The sequence below is a fragment of the Pelobates fuscus genome, chromosome 6 (genome assembly GCF_036172605.1).
Source record: "Pelobates fuscus isolate aPelFus1 chromosome 6, aPelFus1.pri, whole genome shotgun sequence".
Classification (NCBI taxonomy): Eukaryota; Metazoa; Chordata; class Amphibia; order Anura; family Pelobatidae; genus Pelobates; species Pelobates fuscus.
The window spans coordinates 219,720,551-219,741,095 of record NC_086322.1 but is presented as its reverse complement, the minus strand read 5'-3'; positions in this window follow the sequence as shown (position 1 = coordinate 219,741,095).

The window sequence follows — 20,545 nt, the reverse complement described above, 5'->3', positions numbered from 1 at the left end:
TAACACAGATTTAGAAAGATTTGTGAACAATATTCGAGAGAAATAGGCCTTTTGTCTACATAGAAAAAGTCTTTGAGTTCTGCTCATGAAAAATGGGGGCAAAACCAAAAGTGTTGCATGTTCAGTGTATATCAATAAAAAATTTTCTACAATATATTTGATGCTATTTTAGTACCTTCAATAAAATTATTTTAAGTTTATACAAAAATAGTAAATCTTTGGGAAAGCTTATCCAACAATATTAAATCGAGAACTATTAAACAATTTAAGTATTTTTTCTGCTTTTTATTTAAATTATACTTCATAGATACCTGTTTAAACCAGGGTTCAAATTTCCACTTACCAATTAAACACTGACAAGACTGCTATGGACCTAACACTGTAAGGAACTTTAGCACTGAATAAGCATCAGCTTTTGCAATAGTGACCACATACCAGTATCTGCAGATGTCAGGAGTTGAGTTTGAAAGTCCTACACTTTCTGATTCCTTTTCTCCTATCCACCATACAGTCATTAAAACTAATGAGTAGCTACTACTTCTCTCCACAGATGCCAAGAAGATGTTTGACTGGATACACTGTTTTTTTTTGGCATTTGGCAATGCTCAACATATGAATTTTGGGTAAAGGATAAGGATGTGAATTCATCATTTGTATACAGTACCCAATGTGAGGGTCTGGAAGAATAGAGCCCTATCGGAGGGTGTAAAAATCTGCAATGGCACCCAACAGGGGTGTCCTTAATTGTCCCATGCTATTTGCCCTATCAATTGATCTCTTAACTGCTTTCTAGTGCAATATTAACATCTGTTGTTTCCAATTTGGACAGGCTAAGCATAAAGTTGCATTATATGCTGATGACATTCCCTTTTTTTGTCGCACAGCCCTGACTTTATCTCCCATATTTGATTTCAGAAAATGTCACAATCCCCGTAAAAATGATGTTCTGACCCACCAATGTCCCTTTAAATGAAGCAGGGATCAAATTAAATACAATGGTATTTAGGTGACTGTAGATTTCTCCAAACTATTCTGGAATACCAGATGAACCATATGCCACTTTTACATAATATTAATATATTGTGGTTAGAACACATCAATGTACTTATGATGAACATCCTTCCTCAATTAATTTACCTTTTCCAATCAATTGAGCTCCCATGCTTTACCTCTTCCAATCAATTGAGCTCTTCTCTTCCCTCAAGAGGGCAGCTTTAGTTTATTTGTGGATAGGCTCCCACCCATGATTAAAATATAATATTCTAGGTTTCCCAAGCCCACTTTTTATCTCTTTTTTCCATTGTTTCCCTTCATCGGCTCTTTTTTTTTCTTCTTCCTCTCTCCCTCTTTTCTCTCATAACTCTTACCTCTTCTTGCCATCTTTCTGCAGTCTCCCACAATATTTAATTACTCTAGTCACTTTGTGGTTTTCCATATACTTACTTATTGGGAGTAGTGGTTTGCATGGAATTACCTTCTGACCTTATTTCTGATTGTCAACCAGGTTTTGTTGGATAGAGTTTGTAAGCATCCCGTGATATGTTATAGTTTTAAACTCTAAAACATATCCATTTCATAAGTCGTGACTGCTTGTCTTAATTTAATGACTATGAGCCTGCTCTATCCTTTTATATTTTTACTTTATTTATTGTGATTTTTGGACCGCACATATCCTGGATATACCTAATACCTCTTACTTTTGCCCTTACTTTCTGTTTAAAACTATACAAAACAGTGCACTCTGCTACCCATTCCGTAGCTGAATGTGTGTACCAAAATCCAAGGCAACCACTGGCCCCAATATATCCATACATGGCAACACAGTGACATTTTGTGTAAAATGATCTTTATTTCATCATAACAGCTTAAACTGGTAATGTTTCAACCGTATTGGTCTTAGTTATGCTTGACAAAACCTATATGGTTAAAACGCTGCCTGGTCCATCTGTTATGATGGAATAAAGTACATTTTGCACAAGATTCCACTGTTTATTTAATGATTGCAACAAACATGTATGTGGGCCTATAAGATCATTTTCATTGTTGTCATTAAAGGGACACTATAAGAACCAAGACCACTTCATCTCAATAAAGTGGTTTTGGTTGAGTGCCCCTGACGTTTTGCTCGTGCATTGCTGTTCCAGAGATATAGCAATGTTTGCATTGCAGGGCTAAGCACACCTCCAGTGGTTGTGACCCTGACTGCCACTAGATGGTGCTTTCATGTCCAAAATGCAGGGAAAGTTTGAAGGTCCTTACACATTGCATGAGGATGTCTAAAGATGTAGATTGGGGTGGAAAGAAGTGGGTTAATATAAAGGGTTAATTTAACTGCTTTTTTTTTTTACCAAAAAGGAAGTGGGCTGGAATCGAAAAGACACCTCTAAATAGTCGTGTCAACATTTTATTTTATGGGGCATTACATAGTGTTCTTTTAACGGTTACTGACGTACCATTAAACACTAAAATGACTGAAACACTAAAATTACTTAAAGTAGCGGCTGTTTCCCAACTGGAAAATCTCACACTGGAATTACAAGCTGCCATTACTGTTAATGGTAAACTTTAAAGGAACACCATAGGGTAGACATGTGCAATTCGTTTCGTTCCGAATGTACATTAGTACGAATTTCGTGCCATACAGACATTCGGATGCTTACGAATGTCCGAACTGCCGAGGTTCCGAAGTTCGGTAGTTCAGAAGTGACGAAGTGATTCAGATTTCTAAAAAGTGGCAAAACAAGAGAAAGGGAAGGAAAATTATGTGAATGATGACAGGAATCTTGACCAATAAGCTAATTCCTTTTGTGCAATCTATTGCTTGCTTGCCCAATCTGGTTTCACTATTCCCTGTCCAATGAAATGAGGAAAAAGGACAGCCAATTAATGGTGATTTTGTCACTGACACCTGGCTAATGAAGGCACACAGAGTAATTGAGATGGAATAGTATATAAATAGACATGTGCAATTTGTTTAGTTCCGAATGTACATTCGTACAAATTTTATGCCATTCAGACATTCGGATGCTTACAAATGTCTGAAATGCCGAGGTTCCAAAGCGCCTAAGTTCGGAAGTGACGAAGTTCGGAAGTCTCGAACCGATTGCCATTGGTCCGAATTGCCGAAGCAGACAATTCTTTTTACTTACCCGAATTTCCGAACCGAACCAAATTTTTTGCCCATGCACATCCCTACTATAGGGTCAGGAACTCAAACAGGTATTCCTGACCCTATAGTGTTAAAATCACCATCTAGTCCCCCTGATACCCTCCCCCTTGTTCCCTTTAATATAGTAAAATCTTACTTTTGTTCAAGTCTGAAGCTGCTGGCTCTGCCCCGATCTTTCTGCTTGGCTGACATCAGAAGAAGATTGAGCCAATCACAATACTTTCCTATAGGATTGGCTGAGACTGTCAAGGAGGCAGATCAGGGGCAGAGCCGGCACAATTGAAACACAGCCCTGGCTAGTCAGCATCTCCTCATCAATTGGAAAATCAATGCATCTCTATGAGGAAAGTTAAGTGTTTGCATGCAGAGGGTGGAGACACTGAATGGTAGTGCTACACAGTGGGCAGCATTGCCCCAGGAAGCACCTCTAGTAGTCATCTGAGTAGTGGCCAGTGGAGATATCCCTAGGCTATAATGAAAACACTGCATTTTCTCTGAAAAGACAGTGTTTACAGCAAAAAGCCTGAAGGGAATGATTATACTCATCAGAACAAATACAATAAGCTATAGTTGTTCTGGTGACTATAGTGTCCCTTTAACTTCTAGTTAGTGACTGTTTTTTAGCCGGCTTCCAAGAAGATCATTATGGTTTACCAATATCCGCTATAATTAATCATTTAATACCTTCATCTGCCTGGGGGAAAGACAAATCACAGTTAACTATAACACTCCCCAAATATCATATAGGAAAAACTTTTCAGTTGTGGAGCTGAGTATTATATATATATATATTTTTTATTCTTTATTTTGGTCACTCAGCATGTGAAAAAGAATCAATACAATATGTGGGCTATCGCCCTTAAAGTTCACATACAATAATAATAGTGTTGTTAATGGCTGGAACATGGTGCCATGCTGAGTGAGTTTTTTTTTGTTTTTTGAAAAACATGTTAGTCAACGAAATAATATAGCAAAAGTACATCCCCCTGGAGACATGTATAAGGTATACTCAGAAGTCGGGCTATCTATTGTTAGCTTAGGTGCGGGGGTGGCCCCCTCCGGGGATTCACATTAGTAGGTAAACTGAACCATCTTGGTTGGGGGGGGGGGGAATACTGGAGCCAGCGTTATATTGAATTTCTCTGTGTGATATCCGCTCTTAGTGCGGGCCCTTTTGTGTGTGGCTCAACTATGAAATAGGGAGCCTGTAAATGGGGTGGTACAGTGGCCCATTCTAGCTGGGCTGGGTACGGCAGGTTAAATAAAAATTGTGAGAACATAATCAATGTCCTACCATAGCAAACAACAAGCAAAATAACGAATAAAACATAGTATGTATAGTCACTGAGTGTGGTGGCGGGATCTATGGCATCCTACGGGATGGAGAATCGTCCTTTCTGTGTAACTCCCTCAGGTTGTGTTGCCTGCTGGTGTAGCGCGCCGGGACGATCTGGGTATAAATGCTGAGTATTATATTAAAGAATGGTAGCTGGATTTTAGACGGCCTTCATGCTACAATCAGAGACTAGAGAAAAATGCCATTTGTGCCTACATCATAGCTTTCCAAATAGGTAAATCTGGCATAATTCATCAAATAATTTGAAGTGTAACCCTTTTCTACAGTTTGCTATTTATGTTTCTCTTTGTCACAAATATTGGCGCAATTGATATTGTGTAGACATGTGTTTAAGAGTGTCAGCAATCTCTCTGTTATATTATAAGTAAGTGCGGGTTTAATGAGTAAAGCCTGATTCATAATCAACACAAAAAATACTAAAAACAATAACAAGAAATACTTTTAGATGATATGGGATTTTTAGTGCATTGTATATGTTTCCCTATGAGGAATCTAATACGTAAACTTGTTAACAGAAAGTCATTAAGACATTGCATTTTTAATATTGCTTCCAAACTATGGTAATTTCAAAGAATGAATACATTTTTTAAATTTTTTTAGTATTAGGTGTTTGTTTTTTACATTTTAATCCTTTGATTGACAAATGGTTAACTTCATTCCAAGTTCTTGTTTATATTTATGATGAAAGAAGGCTCCTTGAACACTGATTATTCTTTTAACTGTGCCAAGATGGACATATGGTGCCTGTTTGAGTGTCACTTTCCGTCTGCCTGAATACTTGTTTCATTCAGGGCAAAGCCTTGCGATGAAGACCAATGCTGCAAACAAAGACTCATTGTTCACTATCTTGTTTATTATATTGCAGTTGTTTAAGTGGAAAGTGAACATAAGCAACAGATGGATGCATTTTTCCTTCCAGTTATACCATTGAACGAAGGATGAATGCAACATTTAACTGCTCATAGGGTTAAAAGAAAAGCCAAACAGTGTGTGAAAGGTTTTATCCAGATGACCAGCATGCCATGGATAAATAAATAGACGTTCATTGTACTTAATTTGAATATTTACCATTGCGTGTGTCAGATTTGTAGCTTTAAATTTGCATGATGAGTAAATCAGTGCCACTATGGTACAATCTAGGCAGACCTTTACTCTGTCTGTAAACTCCTGAATATTGCAAGATTATGTTTGTTTGTAGGATAACAATATGTTAAGAACTGTGAATAGAAGATAAGACATATGATAACTGTTTGATGGGGGTAACTTGCACCTCAAAAGTTTTAGCATCATATAACATATGATTGTTCTTCCCTAACATTAACTTTGGCATAACAACATTGCCTGTCTTAGAGGGACCACCAGGGGCAATCTACAAAAGTATTATAAGCTTTTTTTTAGCTTCTGGATCCAGTCTCGGGTTTCAGCCTCCTCCTGGTTCAGAGGTAAAATAGAATGTCCATTAAAGTCAATGTGTCCAATCTTTATAACACAGTCAACATAAGAACTGCAATTTGGTTTTGCCCTTTACTGCTGCCCATCCAACAAGGAGATGCTCCGTGAATACGGATACCACAAATTGGAAAGTAATGGATAACTGAAAATGATTGTTAACACAACAAAAATGTGATAGATGTTTATTGGAATGAGCACCACCTCACAAGAAGTTTTTGCTTGCAGGGTGGTGCCCACCCCAATAAACTTACACTTAGTCAACATACTTGGATGTTGCCCATTATTTCCAGTTTTACTACGGATCTAGCCTCTTCCTATGTTTTTTTGTTGTTTATTTTTCCAGCTGGTGACCTAGTATTTGAATATGAAGGGACCAGTTGTGTAGTGGCATACAAGTGTGCGTCAAGTTAAATCAAAGGCCTCCGCAAACCATTTGACTTCAGGCTGTAATAGGTTGAAAGAAGTCTGTAAAATTTGTCTTTTTTAAAGTAAGGGTCTGCATTAAAATTGAGATTCCAGCTGGCAATAAATTAAAACTAACATGTTAATTTGGCTGGTAGACTTTATGTCGCTCTAGTAACGTTTTATGTAAATGTGACATATATAAGCTGTTGATGAAGTATAAAAGAAAGAAAAAGTAAGTGTGCCTTAAATTTTTTTTTTTTTTTCTGAAGTATTCCTTGGCCCAAAAAAGACAAAGAACCACTTTTCCTAATTTTTGTATTCTATCTGTGAGTAACTAGAATTTTAATGTCATGTTAAAGGACAACTGTCAACTTATTTAATATATTAATCATTTCTTCAAGTTTTGAAGGGAAATAGACTTGGTAATGATGTATCAACCTTTAGTATATGACATGATCATGACATGATCCTTCTGGACAGTGTTTGGAAACCAACAATTAGTCTCTATGGTCTTCCCTGCTTCACTTCCAGCACAGAAGACCAACTGTCGGGCTACAAACACTGTCCGACTCGAGGTTCATGTATATGGCTGAAGGATGCTGTCATGTACCAAAGCTAGGAATGCGTTTTTCTACTTTATATATAGTTTGTTTAACAAAATATCTATTTCCTTTCAAAACTTGAGGGAATGATTATTATATTTAAAAACAGTTTTTAGGTGACATTTGTCCTTTAAGAATGTCAGTCTACTCTGTATTCCATATGTAAGGTAGGGTCATACCAGCCATTGTGGAAAATGATACATTTAAATGTCAATGCTATGGTTTGGTGGAACTGTTTTTGTTCTTTTTTTAACCCCTTAAGGACCAAACGTCTGAATTAAAAGGGAATCATGACATGTCACACATGTCATGTGTCCTTAAGGGGTTAAAGCCTACAATGTTAACAGAATCCAACACTAAGTTGATAAATTGCCATAATAAAATATATCAAAGCCTTTGAGAACAAGCTTATGTAATGGAAGCCCAAGAAGGATTAAAATTTACTTTATGTCAATCTAGACATCAATGTGAAGATGAGTACATCAAGTTTAAGGTTCTTTCTTACTCCTACTAATTTTAGTTTCACAGCATGCCATCTATATTAGTTTGCAACTACCAATTTAAGTATTTTGACTGTCTTAAATATAGATATTATAAAAATATTGTGACGAAAGCAACTTCGCCACTGGGTCTTGGAGGCTGTCTAGCCTTTTACCCAGTGACTATGGCCCCTTTAATTATTATTTTTGCTGAGAGACCCTAATTGTGCTTATTGGCACTTTAAACATTTGTTCTTCGAACTTCCGAACAGTCTAAGTGGCCGCCATTCGCCATTCGAACATGTGGTGGTGGCCATCTTGTTCGCATGGACTAAAACTATGAATAGACTTCAGGGGGTCTTAGCGGCGAATGCCCTGGAACTATTTTTGGCATGAAAACCTCGCGGTTCCCGGTCGGTCCTCCAGCCGCACTTAGCCGCGAATCCATGGAACTGTTTTGGGCATGGAATCCTGGGTTCGTCTGGGCAAAAATATGCCTTTCACAAAATTTCTGAACCCCTGATCTGATCTGGGTGATTTTTGGATATGTTGTTCACCCAGATCAAAGCTATCAGGGGATGTAAGAGGATATGTTATGTTATGGGGTGTTTTCTAGACTTTGTATAAATGTTTGTTTTTTCTAAATAGGTTTATGCATTAACTACCTTAATTATATCACAGGCAGAGGGGAGGGATTGTTTAATGTATGTGGGAGTGTCGGACATTATTATACTGTTCTTATTGGTCTGTACAGTTTGTAATGCGGTGTTCCATCAGGTCCAGGGGGTGTGCCTCTGGCCTGAGGAATTGTATATAAGCCAACCTGTCCCAATAAAGCTTCAGACTTGTTCTACCCTTCATGAAGTTTCGGCTCATGTTTGGGGGATTGGAGAACTACCTACACTCTGGGGATTGCTATAATCACTATACTCCCCAGAGTATAATCACTAAGCTCTTGTAAGAGCTTGTTCCTGTTCCTGCTCTCTGGATTTAGAGAGGTTTACCTACTGGAAGCTGGATCCTGGTCTTTGGTCCAGAGTGGGTGGAAGACGGCGAGACCCCAACCAAGCTGCGGCGGTTCGTGGGGTCTGCGGTAGTTATGGTGTCTAGTGGAGTACTTGGTGCCTTCGGAAAGCACTAGGAGCATTCGTCAATGGAGGTGCCCAGTCAGGGTGCCAGGCGATCCCTTACAAATATGTACTGAAGTAAAGCCCTCCTTAACCTACTTATCAGTTATAGGAGGACATAAAAGGGTTATAGAATGGAGAAGTAAATAGTAAGGTGGGGCACACATAAATAAGGAGCTGGACAATAATACAGAATAATTTATTGAAAAGATACAGAGAGTGCTTAAAGGGACACTGTGACCATTTTATTCCATTGAATTGATTATAGCAGCTGGGGACCTATGGTGCTGTCTCTCAATTCAATCAGTTTTGAGCAGTTTAACACTAAATAAGGGTCTCTGGTCACCAACAGTCTGGTCATAACTGGAGACATAACTAAGGCAGAGATTAAACACTTCCTTCTAGCCGTACTAATTCATACCAGCAATGGGTGCTGTGATAGGCTGAAAGCAGTCAGCTGACACTCTCAGCCACTCATTGCTGCTCAGGCTAATGCTTCCTCATTAGTCGGAGCAGCACAGATGGGCTGCTGGAGTCCCTCATTTAACAAAAGAACATTAAAAATGGTTTAATGCTGAATGGAAGGATGGTGCCAGGGGACTCCAGACACTATGAATGCTCCATTGAAATGAAGCAGTTACAGTGCCTGCAGTCTCCTTTTAATATATAGAGAGTATATACAACATCTTGCCATATTCCAATGAAAGAATACTTGATTTAAACCATTACTTTGTCCCCCAATCTTATTATTTACAAAAAAATATATATTCTGACCTGTGGTTATGGGTACTATAGTGATATTGCATCAAAAAAATGGAACAGTATGCTGTCTTAAATGTGCTGTTCATTTGTCTAGTGGTTACACGCATCATTTAACCTCTTGAATTGCTGGGACTATAGCACCCCTCCAGCAAAGGGCTGTAACGGAGCTCCAGTACTCCAACCGAGTACCTCCGCCAAGTCTGCTACCTTTTACTTAACAGGGACCTTGGAGCACTTTATATCCAGTCACAGAGGCTTGTCTGGGATCACGGAGAGCTTTTCCACCCTTGGGCAGGCTACTGTGTTTGTAGCCCTGGAAACCCTTTCCATCAGCAGATTATATCCCTTTCCCCAAACACCAGAAGACACATGGTAAGTTTAACACAGCAACTCCTTTACTAGATATAGCACACACATTTTTAAGCCCCCAACATCCTCATTTACATACAATAGGGTGCACAATAGGGTGCATGAAGCACTATAGTACAAGGAAGGGTGGGGTCAGACAATAGCAAGGCATGATGGGAGATTGAGAAGGGACAAAGCAGCTAGTTTAAACTGGTCTGGCAGTGTCCCTGGGACAATGTCCTGCTGGAGAAACAATGGGACAGGAAAAAGGGGGATGGGGAGAGGCACAGACTAGCAATACATTAAACATACCCTGCACTAATACTGGGCACAGGGTGACCAAAACACAAGAGGAAGATGGGGACCTACATATATTGTCTGTCTTCCATTCTCAGTGACTGTGACTACTGTCACAAGGGCATGTACTATGTTAGCTGAAATTAACACATAGGGAAATGTTTTAGTCTAGGAGTGTGGTGGGATTTATTGTCTGGGTAATAATCCAGCAAAACATTTCTTGTGTATAATGCAGAGTTAAGTGTCAGCTATGCATTATAATCAAATAATGATCCCTGAGCATCCTGTAGTGTTGAATTAGTTGTCGAAAAGTAACCAATGCCCTTTTATGAAAAAGTATCTTGTAAACTGTAATCCAAAATTACCCAAGTGATCGCAAGCAGAGGCATATCAAGGTTACATGGCACTAGGGGGAATGTATTTTGGCACCACACCTCTGCAGCAACCCCAACCCCTTTTTTGCAGGGAATTTGCACGCACATACTGGCATTCAAATATGCATACATATTCATATTCACACATACTTACATTCACATACACACACATACATTCCTATACATACACATGGACATATATACACAAATGAATGCACAACCACATACAAAAGTACGTTCCAAAAAGTGAAGGTACACAAAAAAATGGGATGGGGATGTTAGTTAATTAAGACCAAGAAAAATAAGACATTTTAAATAACTATTTATCCTCCGTATATATTAATATGGCAACAGATATGCAAATGATTGCTGCAAAAACCTTGGAGAAATATTGTAATTGGATGACTCAAGACCAGGTGCTGCAGCAACTAAAGAAAGTTAATATAAACAAAGCTCCAAGTTCTGATGGTATTTATCCACATGTACTTGAGGAACTAAGTGTGGAAATAAGTGAACCTCTGTGTTTAATCTTTAAAGATTATTTTCTTTCAGGAAGTGTACTGGAGGATTGGAGTAAGGCAGATTTGATATATATATATATATATATATATATATATATATATATATATATATATATATATATATATATATATATATATATATATATATATATATTAAAAAAGGGTTCAAAATCCTTGCCTACAAATTATAGACCTGTGAGCTTAATTTATGTGAAAGGAAAGTATTTGAAAGGTTATTAATGGATAATATTCAAGAATTCCTTTAGAAGAACGTGGTTATCAGCAAAAATCAGCACGGTTTTATGAAGCACAGGTCATGTCAAACTAACTTGATTACATTCTACGAAGACGTACGTAGAAGTATAGATCAGGGTGTTGCATTTGATGTGATCTATTCGGATTTGCCAAGATATTTGATACAGTTCCACACAATAGATTAGTGTTCAAACTCAAATAAATCGCTCTAGATGAAAATTCTTGTTCTTGGGTAGAACATTGGCTTAAAAATAGAGTACATAAAGTTGTCATTAATGGTAAATTTTCAAGCTGGACAGTGGTGGCAAGTGGTGGCTCTCAGGGTTCTGTTCTGGGACCCCTTCTATTTAACATTTTTAGAAATGATCTTGAAAAAAAACATTAAAAAAGTAATGTTTCAGTGTTTGCAGATGACACAAAACTCTGCAAAGTAATACATTGTGAGCAAGATATTACTTTACTGCAGAAGGATTTAGATAGAGTGGGGGACTGGGCACTCAAATGGCAGATGAAAGTTAATGTAGAAAAATGCAAAGTTATGCACTTCGGCATAAAGAACGAACAAGCAACTTATACCATTAATGGAAGCGAATTAGGGATAACAACACACAAGAAGGACTTGGGAGTTCTTGTAGACAACAAACTATGCAACAATGTGCAATGTCAATCAGCAGTGGCTAAGGCCAGTAAGGTATTGTCATGCATGAAAAGGGGCATTAATTCTCGTGATGAGAATATCATTTTGCCTCTTTATAAATCACTGGTAAGACCACTTCTTGAATAGGCTGTGCAATTTTGGGCACCTGTTCTAAAGAAGGATTTTATGGCACTAGAAAAAGTACAGAGGCGGGCTACAAAATTAATAAAAGGAATATAATATTTCAGCTATGAAACCTCTTTAGTTCAGAAAAAGTACCTCAGAAGGGAATTTTACAACATTATACAAATATATCCGGGGCCAATACAAGCCATTGTGTTGAAATCTATTCACAAACCGGACTATACATAGGACACGAGGTCATGCGTTTAGACTGGAAGAAAGAAGATTTAGACTAAGGCAAAGGAAAGTTTACCGTAAATAAATCCAAGGATAAATCTGACTGCCATTCTCGGGTCAAGAGGGAATGTTTTTCCTAGTTTGTAGCAAAATTGGAAGTGCTTCAAACTGTTGTTCAGTTTCGATGCACACTGATTTCCCAACTCCATACTGCACTGAACTGTTGTCAGGGCTGGGATGATGTCATATACCAGCTCTAGCAACAGTACAGGGCACATGAGAGAGCTGGAAATTGTATTCAATGCAGACTGATCTCAGTAAACCCCTCGGCACTCCGCATTGCAGCCACTTCAAACCAGTTGCAGGGCAGACACTCTGTCGGGAGCGGGGTGTCCTATATATCACGGACAAACTCCTCCCCCTTAGTACGCCACAGATCTAATGTGATAAACTAAATCTTAAATTTCACACTAGAATTTTTTTTTAAATTAATGATGTTTTAGTAATTTTCCAAAAACAGGTGATCTCTTTGTACTCAAAGCCCAGCCCACAGTTTCAGGGACAAGAATTTTGATCTAGACTGATTTCTTTGAGATTGAACACTAACCTATTTTTTGGAACTGTATCAAATGCCTTGACAATCTTCAAGTAGATCACATCCACTGCAACACCCTGATCTATACTTCTGATAACTTCTTCGTAGAATGCAATCAAGTTAGTTTGACATGACCTATGTTTCATAAAACCATGCTGATTTTTGCTAATAACAATGTTCTTCCCAATGAATTCCTGAATACCATCCCTTAATAACCATTCAAATACTTTCACATGCACAGAAGTTAATCTCACATGTCTATAATTTCCAGGCACATATTTTGAATCCTTTTTTAATATAGGAACCACATCTACCTTCCTCCAATCCCTTGGTACAATTCTTGAAAGAAAAGAATCTTTAAAGGTTAAAAACAGAAGTTCACTTATTTCCACACTTAACTTCTTAAGTACTTATGGGTGAATATCATCAGGCCCCGGGGATTTGTTTATATTAACTTTCTTTAGTTGCTGTAGCAACTTGTGTTGAGTCATTCAAGTTTTTTCAAGCCATATGATCCTCCTTAATATATATGGAGGAAAAATAGTTATTTCAAATTTCTGCCTTTTCCTGGTCATCTGTTAAGAAACACACTCATCTTAGATTATAGTGTACCTACACTTTAATTTGTAGTTTTTTTTTTTAGAATGTATGCACTTAAACTTTTTCGGGGTTGGTTTTGCTGTCTTTGGCTATTACTTTCTTGTTTAGAACCCATCTATTCGCTTTTTGCATGCATTATTGTTTTCCTTATATCTTATATAGGATGCCTAAGATTTATCTGATTTAAATGCTTTAAATGCCATATTCTTAGTTTTAATTTCTTGGTTTGCTGTCCCACTAAGCCACGTTAGTTTCTATTTGTTTCTTTTATATTTATTACCTAGTGGTACATACCGAGAAGTGTACATAGCAGCCAGGTCATTCCTAGCCTCTCCCACTAATCCATTCAACCACTCCCAAAAATTCATCCACTTGACCACTATTGATATATTACTATAACTGGATATTTATTACCCTCCACCTCAAAGCACATCGAGCTCTCCTTTGAGCACTCCTTAGTTGAAGGCGTTGTATGGGAATTCCCATTTAGCGTTACTTTCGCAAGGGCCATAGTATTGAGAGGATATCAGTGCATTCCAGTTTTTTGCTTCATGGGCAACCATTGTGAAACCCTAGCAATGTATTTAAACGTGTTTCTGTTTTGCAGCAGTAAGTTGCACTTTGCCACTTTGTTCGATACACTGCTCAAAAAATAAAGGGAACACTTAAACAACAGAATGTAACTCCAAGTCAATCACACTTCTGTGAAATCAAACTGTCCACTTAGGAAGCAACACTGAGTGACAATCAATTTCACATGCTGTTGTGCAAATGGGATAGACAACAGGTGGAAATTATAGGAAATTATAGGCAATTAGCAAAACACCCCCAATAAAGGAGTGGTTCTGCAGGTGGTCACCACAGACCACTTCTCAATTCCTATGCTTCCTGGCTGATGTTTTTGTCACTTTTGAATGCTGGCGGGGCTTTCACTCTAGTGGTAGCATGAGACGGAGTCTACAACCCACACAAGTGGCTCAGGTAGTGCAGCTCATCCAGGATGGCACATCAATGCGAGCTGTGGCAAGAAGGTTTGCTGTGTCTGTCAGCCTAGTGTCCAGCACTACCAGGAGACAGGCCAGTACATCAGGAGACGTGGAGGAGGCTGTAGGAGGGCAACAACCCAGCAGCAGGACCGCTACCCTCCTACTTTGTGCAAGGAGGAACAGGAGGAGCACTGCCAGAGCCCTGCAAAATGACCTCCAGCAGGCCACAAATGTGCATGTGTCTGCTCAAACGGTTAGAAACAGACTCCATGAGGGTAGTATGAGGGCCCGACGTCCACAGGTGGGGGTTGTGCTTACAGCCCAACACTGTGCAGGACGTTTGGCATTTGCCAGAGAACACCAAGATTGGCAAATTCGCCACTGGTGCCCTGTGCTCTTCACATATGAAAGCAGGTTCACGCTGAGCACATGTGACAGACGTGACAGAGTCTAGAGACGCCGTGGAGAATGTTCTGCTGCCTGTAACATCCTCCAGCATGACCGGTTTGGCAGTGGGTCAGTAATGGTGTGGGGTGGCATTTTTTGGGGGGGCTGCACAACCCTCCATGTGCTTGCCAGAGGTAGCCTGACTGCCATTAGGTACTGAGATGAGATCCTCAGACCACTTGTGAGACCATATGCTGGTGCGGTTGGCCCTGGGTTCCTCCTAATGCAAGACAATGCTAGACCTCATGTGGCTGGAGTGTGTCAGCAATTCTTGCAAGACAAAGGCATTGATGCTATGGACTGGCCCGCCCGTTCCCCAGACCTGAATACAATTGAGCACATCTGGGACATCATGTCTCGCTCCATCCACCAACATCACATTGCACCACAGACTGTCCAGGAGTTGGCAGATGCTTTAGTCTAAATCTGGGAGGAGATCCTTCAGGAGACCATCCGCCACCTCATCAGAAGCATGCACAGGTGTTGTAGGGAGGTCATACAGGCACGTGGAGGTCATTTTGACTTGTTTTAGGGACATTACACCAAAGTTGGATCAGCCTTTAGTGTGTTTTTCCACTTTAATTTTGAGTGTGACTCCTAATCCAGACCTCCATGAGTTGAAAAATTAGATTTTTGTGTGACTTTGTTGTCAGCACATTCAACTATGTAAAGAACAAAGTATTTCAGAAGGATATTTAATTCATTCAGATCTAGGATGTGCTATTTTTGTGTTCCCTTTATTTTTTTGAGCATTGTATATATTACCGAAATTTAGTTTCATACTTACCAGTAAATTTATTTTCCTGGCTATTTCTAAGGGCAGCATCACTTATGGGTTAGCTCCACCCTCAGCCGGATCAGGACAGAAAACAATTAAACAATTAACAAGGCTGTAGGCATAAAGGGTTCCTCCTCCCTCCATACCTCAGTCAAATTGAAAAGCTCAGACAATACCCAGGGCGGGAACCTGATGCTGCCATGAGAAATAGCCAGGGAAAGAAATTTACTGGTAAGTATGAAACAAAATTTCGGTATTCCTAGCTAATCATGGCAGCATCACTTATGGTTAATACCCAAGCAAACTAGCAAGAATGGTAGGGAAAACTAATCCACACATTTTAACTGCAATAACATTTCATTTTAATTTGCCGAGCTAACAGAAGCCAACACGCTTCTGCCAAACTTGGTAGAAGAAGAGGCTACATCCAGCCTATAATGTTTTATGAAGGTCAAAGGAGAGAACCACGTTGCTGCCTTGCATATGTCATCAGGGTACACCTCTGCTCAATTAGCCCATGATGTAGCCAAAGACCTAGTCGAATGAGACTTAATCCGTTTCGGAGGAGAAACACCCTTCAGAGAGTAAGCTTTAGTGATGATGTTGGAAATCCATCTACGTAGTGTAGAAGTGGAAGCAGCTTCACCCTTCCTGGAGCCTTCAGGAATAATAAACAAATGATCCGTCTTACGAAATGTACCAGAAACAGACAAATACATTATCAAGTATTCCATAATATCCAGATTATGAAGCTTCACCTCCAGCTCCGAGGAAGGTTCAGGTATAAAGGAAGGTAGAACTATCTCCTGGTGTAAGTGAAATTTTGAGACAACTTTAGGAAGGAATTCCAACTTAGGACTTAAAACCACTCTGTCGTGGAAAACCTGAATATAGTCCTCTACACAGGAGAGAGCTCTCACCTCCGAGATTCTTCTGGCTGACGTAACAGCCAACAAAAACAGAGTTTTGTACGTGAGAGAAGAGAAATCCAAGTTCTCTAGAGGAGAAAAAGGAATTTCGGACAAGGCATCCAAGACCAGAGGAAGATCCCAAAGAGGAGCATAGTTGCGCAAAGGAGTAGCCTTAAAGAACCTGGCAATCAGGGGATTTGAAGCCCAAGAGTAGTTACAGAGGCCCGATAGTGCTGAACACTGCACCTTCAAGGTACTCAGGCTTAAACCCTTATCCAATCCAGCTTGTAAGAACTCCAAAATCTGGTTCTGATCAGGTTTCAAGTAGTCTAGACCTTTGTCAAGATTCCAGGACTTAAATGACTCCCGTATACGGTGATAACACTTGGACATAGATTTCTTCCTAGACAGAAGAAGCGTATTCGTTACTGCCTCAAACAATCCTGTTTGCAGGAGCCGTTCCCTTTCAAAAGCCAAGCCCCCAATCTCAGATGTACGGAGTTGGGATGGTAGACATTTTGCACAGGAGAGGGAACCAGGGCCTCCTTGGCCAGAACGGGATGATAGCTATTATCACTTGATTCTCCATCCAAATTTTCTTTAGTAAGCGATGAATTATCGGTAAGGGAGGAAACACATATCCCAGATCGAAATCCCATATTTGAGACAAGGCATCCTGACCCATTGCCCGATGGTCTGGAAGAAGAGAGAAGTACTTCGGTACCTGAGTGTTCCTGTTCATAGCCATTAAGTCAATCTGTGGTATGCCCCACCGAAGAGTAATTGCTTGGAATACTTCTGTATGTAGCTTCCATTCTCCTGGCAGAATACTTGATCTGCTCAGGTAATCTGCCAAAATATTTTGAGGACCTGGTAGATATACTGCCTTTAATCCCTGAAGATGATTCTGTGCCAGAGACATAAGAGGAGTTAGTTCCCTCAACAGAAGCTTGCTCCGAGTACCACCTTGATGGTTCACATATGACGCCACTGCCCTGTTGTCTGTCTGTATCATAATCCAAACATCTTGTATTAAGGGAAGGAACCCTTGAGAATAGCTTTTAACTCTTTTAAGTTTGAATGCATTTTTCTCTCCGTGTTGGACCACCTTCCCTGTTTCCAAAGAGACCCCAGATGAGCTCCCCATCCTTGTAAGCTTGCATCCGTAGTAACTATTAACCAGTTCGGTTCCTCCAACGGAAACCCCTGACTTCCACTACTTCAGCTGATTCTTTGCATACTTCATAAGAACAATTTTTTGATCCCAGTTCGGATTGTGCTTGTTGAACTGTCGTAGAAACCCCATCTGGATAGGTCGAATTTCCCAATGGGTCCATCTTACCAGCCCTATCGTGGATGTCAGGGACCCCAAGAGGCTCATATAGCTTCTGGCAGAACGGGACTGACGGTCTTGAATATCCGTAATCTTCTCACAAATCTGATGCGAAAGAGAGAGTGTTGCTAGAGCAGTATCTATTTTTGCCCCCAGGAAAATAATCTTTTGGGATGGTATCAGAGATCTCTTCACTAAATTCAGCATCCATCCATGAGCCTGTAGACAGTGAATAGTAGTTTGAGTGTGAAGTAACACTTCCTGGGCCGAGGAACCCACGATAAGAATATCGCCGAGGTAATGGAATATCTCTATCCTCTGCAACCTTAGAAAGGCAATCAGTGTAATGAGAACTTTCGAGAACGTCCTTGGAGCTAGACTGAGCCCAAAGGGAAGTCCCCTGAATTGGTAATGCTTTCCCCATATGTAAAAACGCAGAAACTTTACATGCGATGAGTGAATGTGAATCTGATAATATGTGTCCTTGAGGTCTATGGACGTCATCCAACTTCCCTCCTTTATGTTGCCTACAATACTGGAAATGGACTCCATCCTGAATGACTTGGTCTGTAGGTAAGAGTTTAAGACCTTTAGGTCCAGAATCAGTCTCCATTTGCCTAAAGGCTTTGGAGCCAGAAACACGGTTGAATAGTGGCCTTTGAACTTTTCTGTCTTCAGAACCTCCACAATAACCTCTTGTAGGGTTAGTTCCTTGATACAAGCCATCATAGCTACTTCCTTTATCCCTCTTGCCACTCGAGATTGCTTGAAGGTAGGTGGTGGGAAACTTGAAAATTCTATGAGGTATCCTTCTTTTATAATTGACAGTACCCATGAATCGGAGACGTTTTTGATCCAGACGGGGAAGAACTTTAGGAGACGACCTCCTATCCCTGGCTGGACCTGCACACCTTCAGAATCCCTTATTAGCAGGTCTGGAACCTCTACCTCTGGGGAACTTTGAGGAAGAAGAAGATGGCTGATTTGTTCTCCAATTTGAGTATCTAGTGTACTCTCTGCCTGGATGATATGTCCTGGAGTCACGAAAGGAACGATCCTTAAATTTTTTATTCTTCCACATACTGAATAAGGGACGCCTTTTGTCCTGAGGAAGAAAGGTTCTTCTACCATCAGCTGCCTTACGGATGGCCTCCTCCAGAACTTTGCCGAAAAGTAGATCCCCTTGAAAGGGAAGAGCACATAAAGATGCTTTTGATGCATAGTCCGCACCCCAAGCGTGTAGCCACAACGCCCTTCTGGATGCTACCGTCAGAGCCATGCTCTTAGCCACCATCTTGGTAATATCGAGAGAGGCCTCTGAGCAAAATTCTGATGCCAAGTGGAAATATTTCAGACTTTCAATCAGATGCTCCCTGCGAACTCCCGCTGCTATATCTTCCTCCAAATTCTGTAGCCAAACCTTTAAGGCTCTGGAAAGTGTCGTCAATGCCACTGCTGGAAGTAAAGCAGACCCCAGAGCCAGGTATGCCTTAATTAAATCCGCATCCAACCATTTTTCCATGGGTTCGCGTAAATAAGCCATTGAGTCTACTGTAAGAGTAGTCTTTTTGGCCATATGGATAACAGCCGCATCAATCTTAGGAATGGACATCCAAGCTTTAGAATCCACCTGAAAATATGGATATACCCTAGAAGCTTTACTCTTCAGGGTAGCTTTCTTCTCTGGCCTACTCCATTCTTGAGAGATGACTTCTTTGATAGCTGCATGCACCGGAAAGGTAGGTCTATTTGACCTAAGATCTTCAAAATACCTGTCTGATTCACGCATCTCTGCTTTATCTTCAGGGATCCTTAGAGTATTTCTTAATAGAGAAATTAACTTCTCCACGGATCTAGAATCCAGCGATCTTGATGAAGGATCTATCTCCTCCTCTTCTTCATCAGAGAAAAAACTGGACATCAGAGTTATCTTCAGATTCAGAAGAACCGGACTCTTGTCTGGAGCGCTTTGCTTGCTGGCCCTTCCCTGAAGAGGATCTTATTCCTTCCGCTATCGCCTGAGAGATCCACTGCTTAAGCTCTTCCTGAGGCGAATCCTTTCTGCTGCTCTCTCTGGCCACTTCCATCTCTTTGTCTTGTCCTTATGCTTCCTAGGAGAGGATTCCAGCGATATGATGGGGCTGAAATTATATAAAGGCCATATATATATATATATTACTGGCCCCTTGGCACTCTTTTTGTTCCCCTTAACAGAAAAAAAATTCTAATCTTGGCTCACCTATTTCTTCTATCAGAATGTCTGGAGGCAGAGGGAGAAGCCATAGCTATAAGAAAAGAAGGAAGAATTTTTAAAAGAAGATAAACGAGACTGCTTTACCTTCTCAGAAGTAATATGATCCTGGCAGCACAATTCACACAGAAAACGTCAAAGTAACAAGGTACAGCAGCGTTTGAATTTCGCGCCATGTACCTTTAAACCCGCCGATCCGCGCATGCTCAGAGACTTAAAAAAGTCCCTAAATTCTTCCATCAGAAGCAGAGCATCTAGTTCCTGAATAGCTGAGCTGCCAGAAAAAAATAGAATAAACTTATACAGCACCTGCTTACAGAACAAGGATAACAGGTAAGATGTAATCCAGACTTATAGAAGTCAGCAGCCTGATAGCAGCACAAGAGAAGATTACTTAGCTAAGCTTCTCCAAAAACCTTTGCCTCCTGTGGAGAATAAGCCCACTCCACATCATAGATGGGGAACATGCATCAGGTGATTTTTAAGGTAACCCTATAAA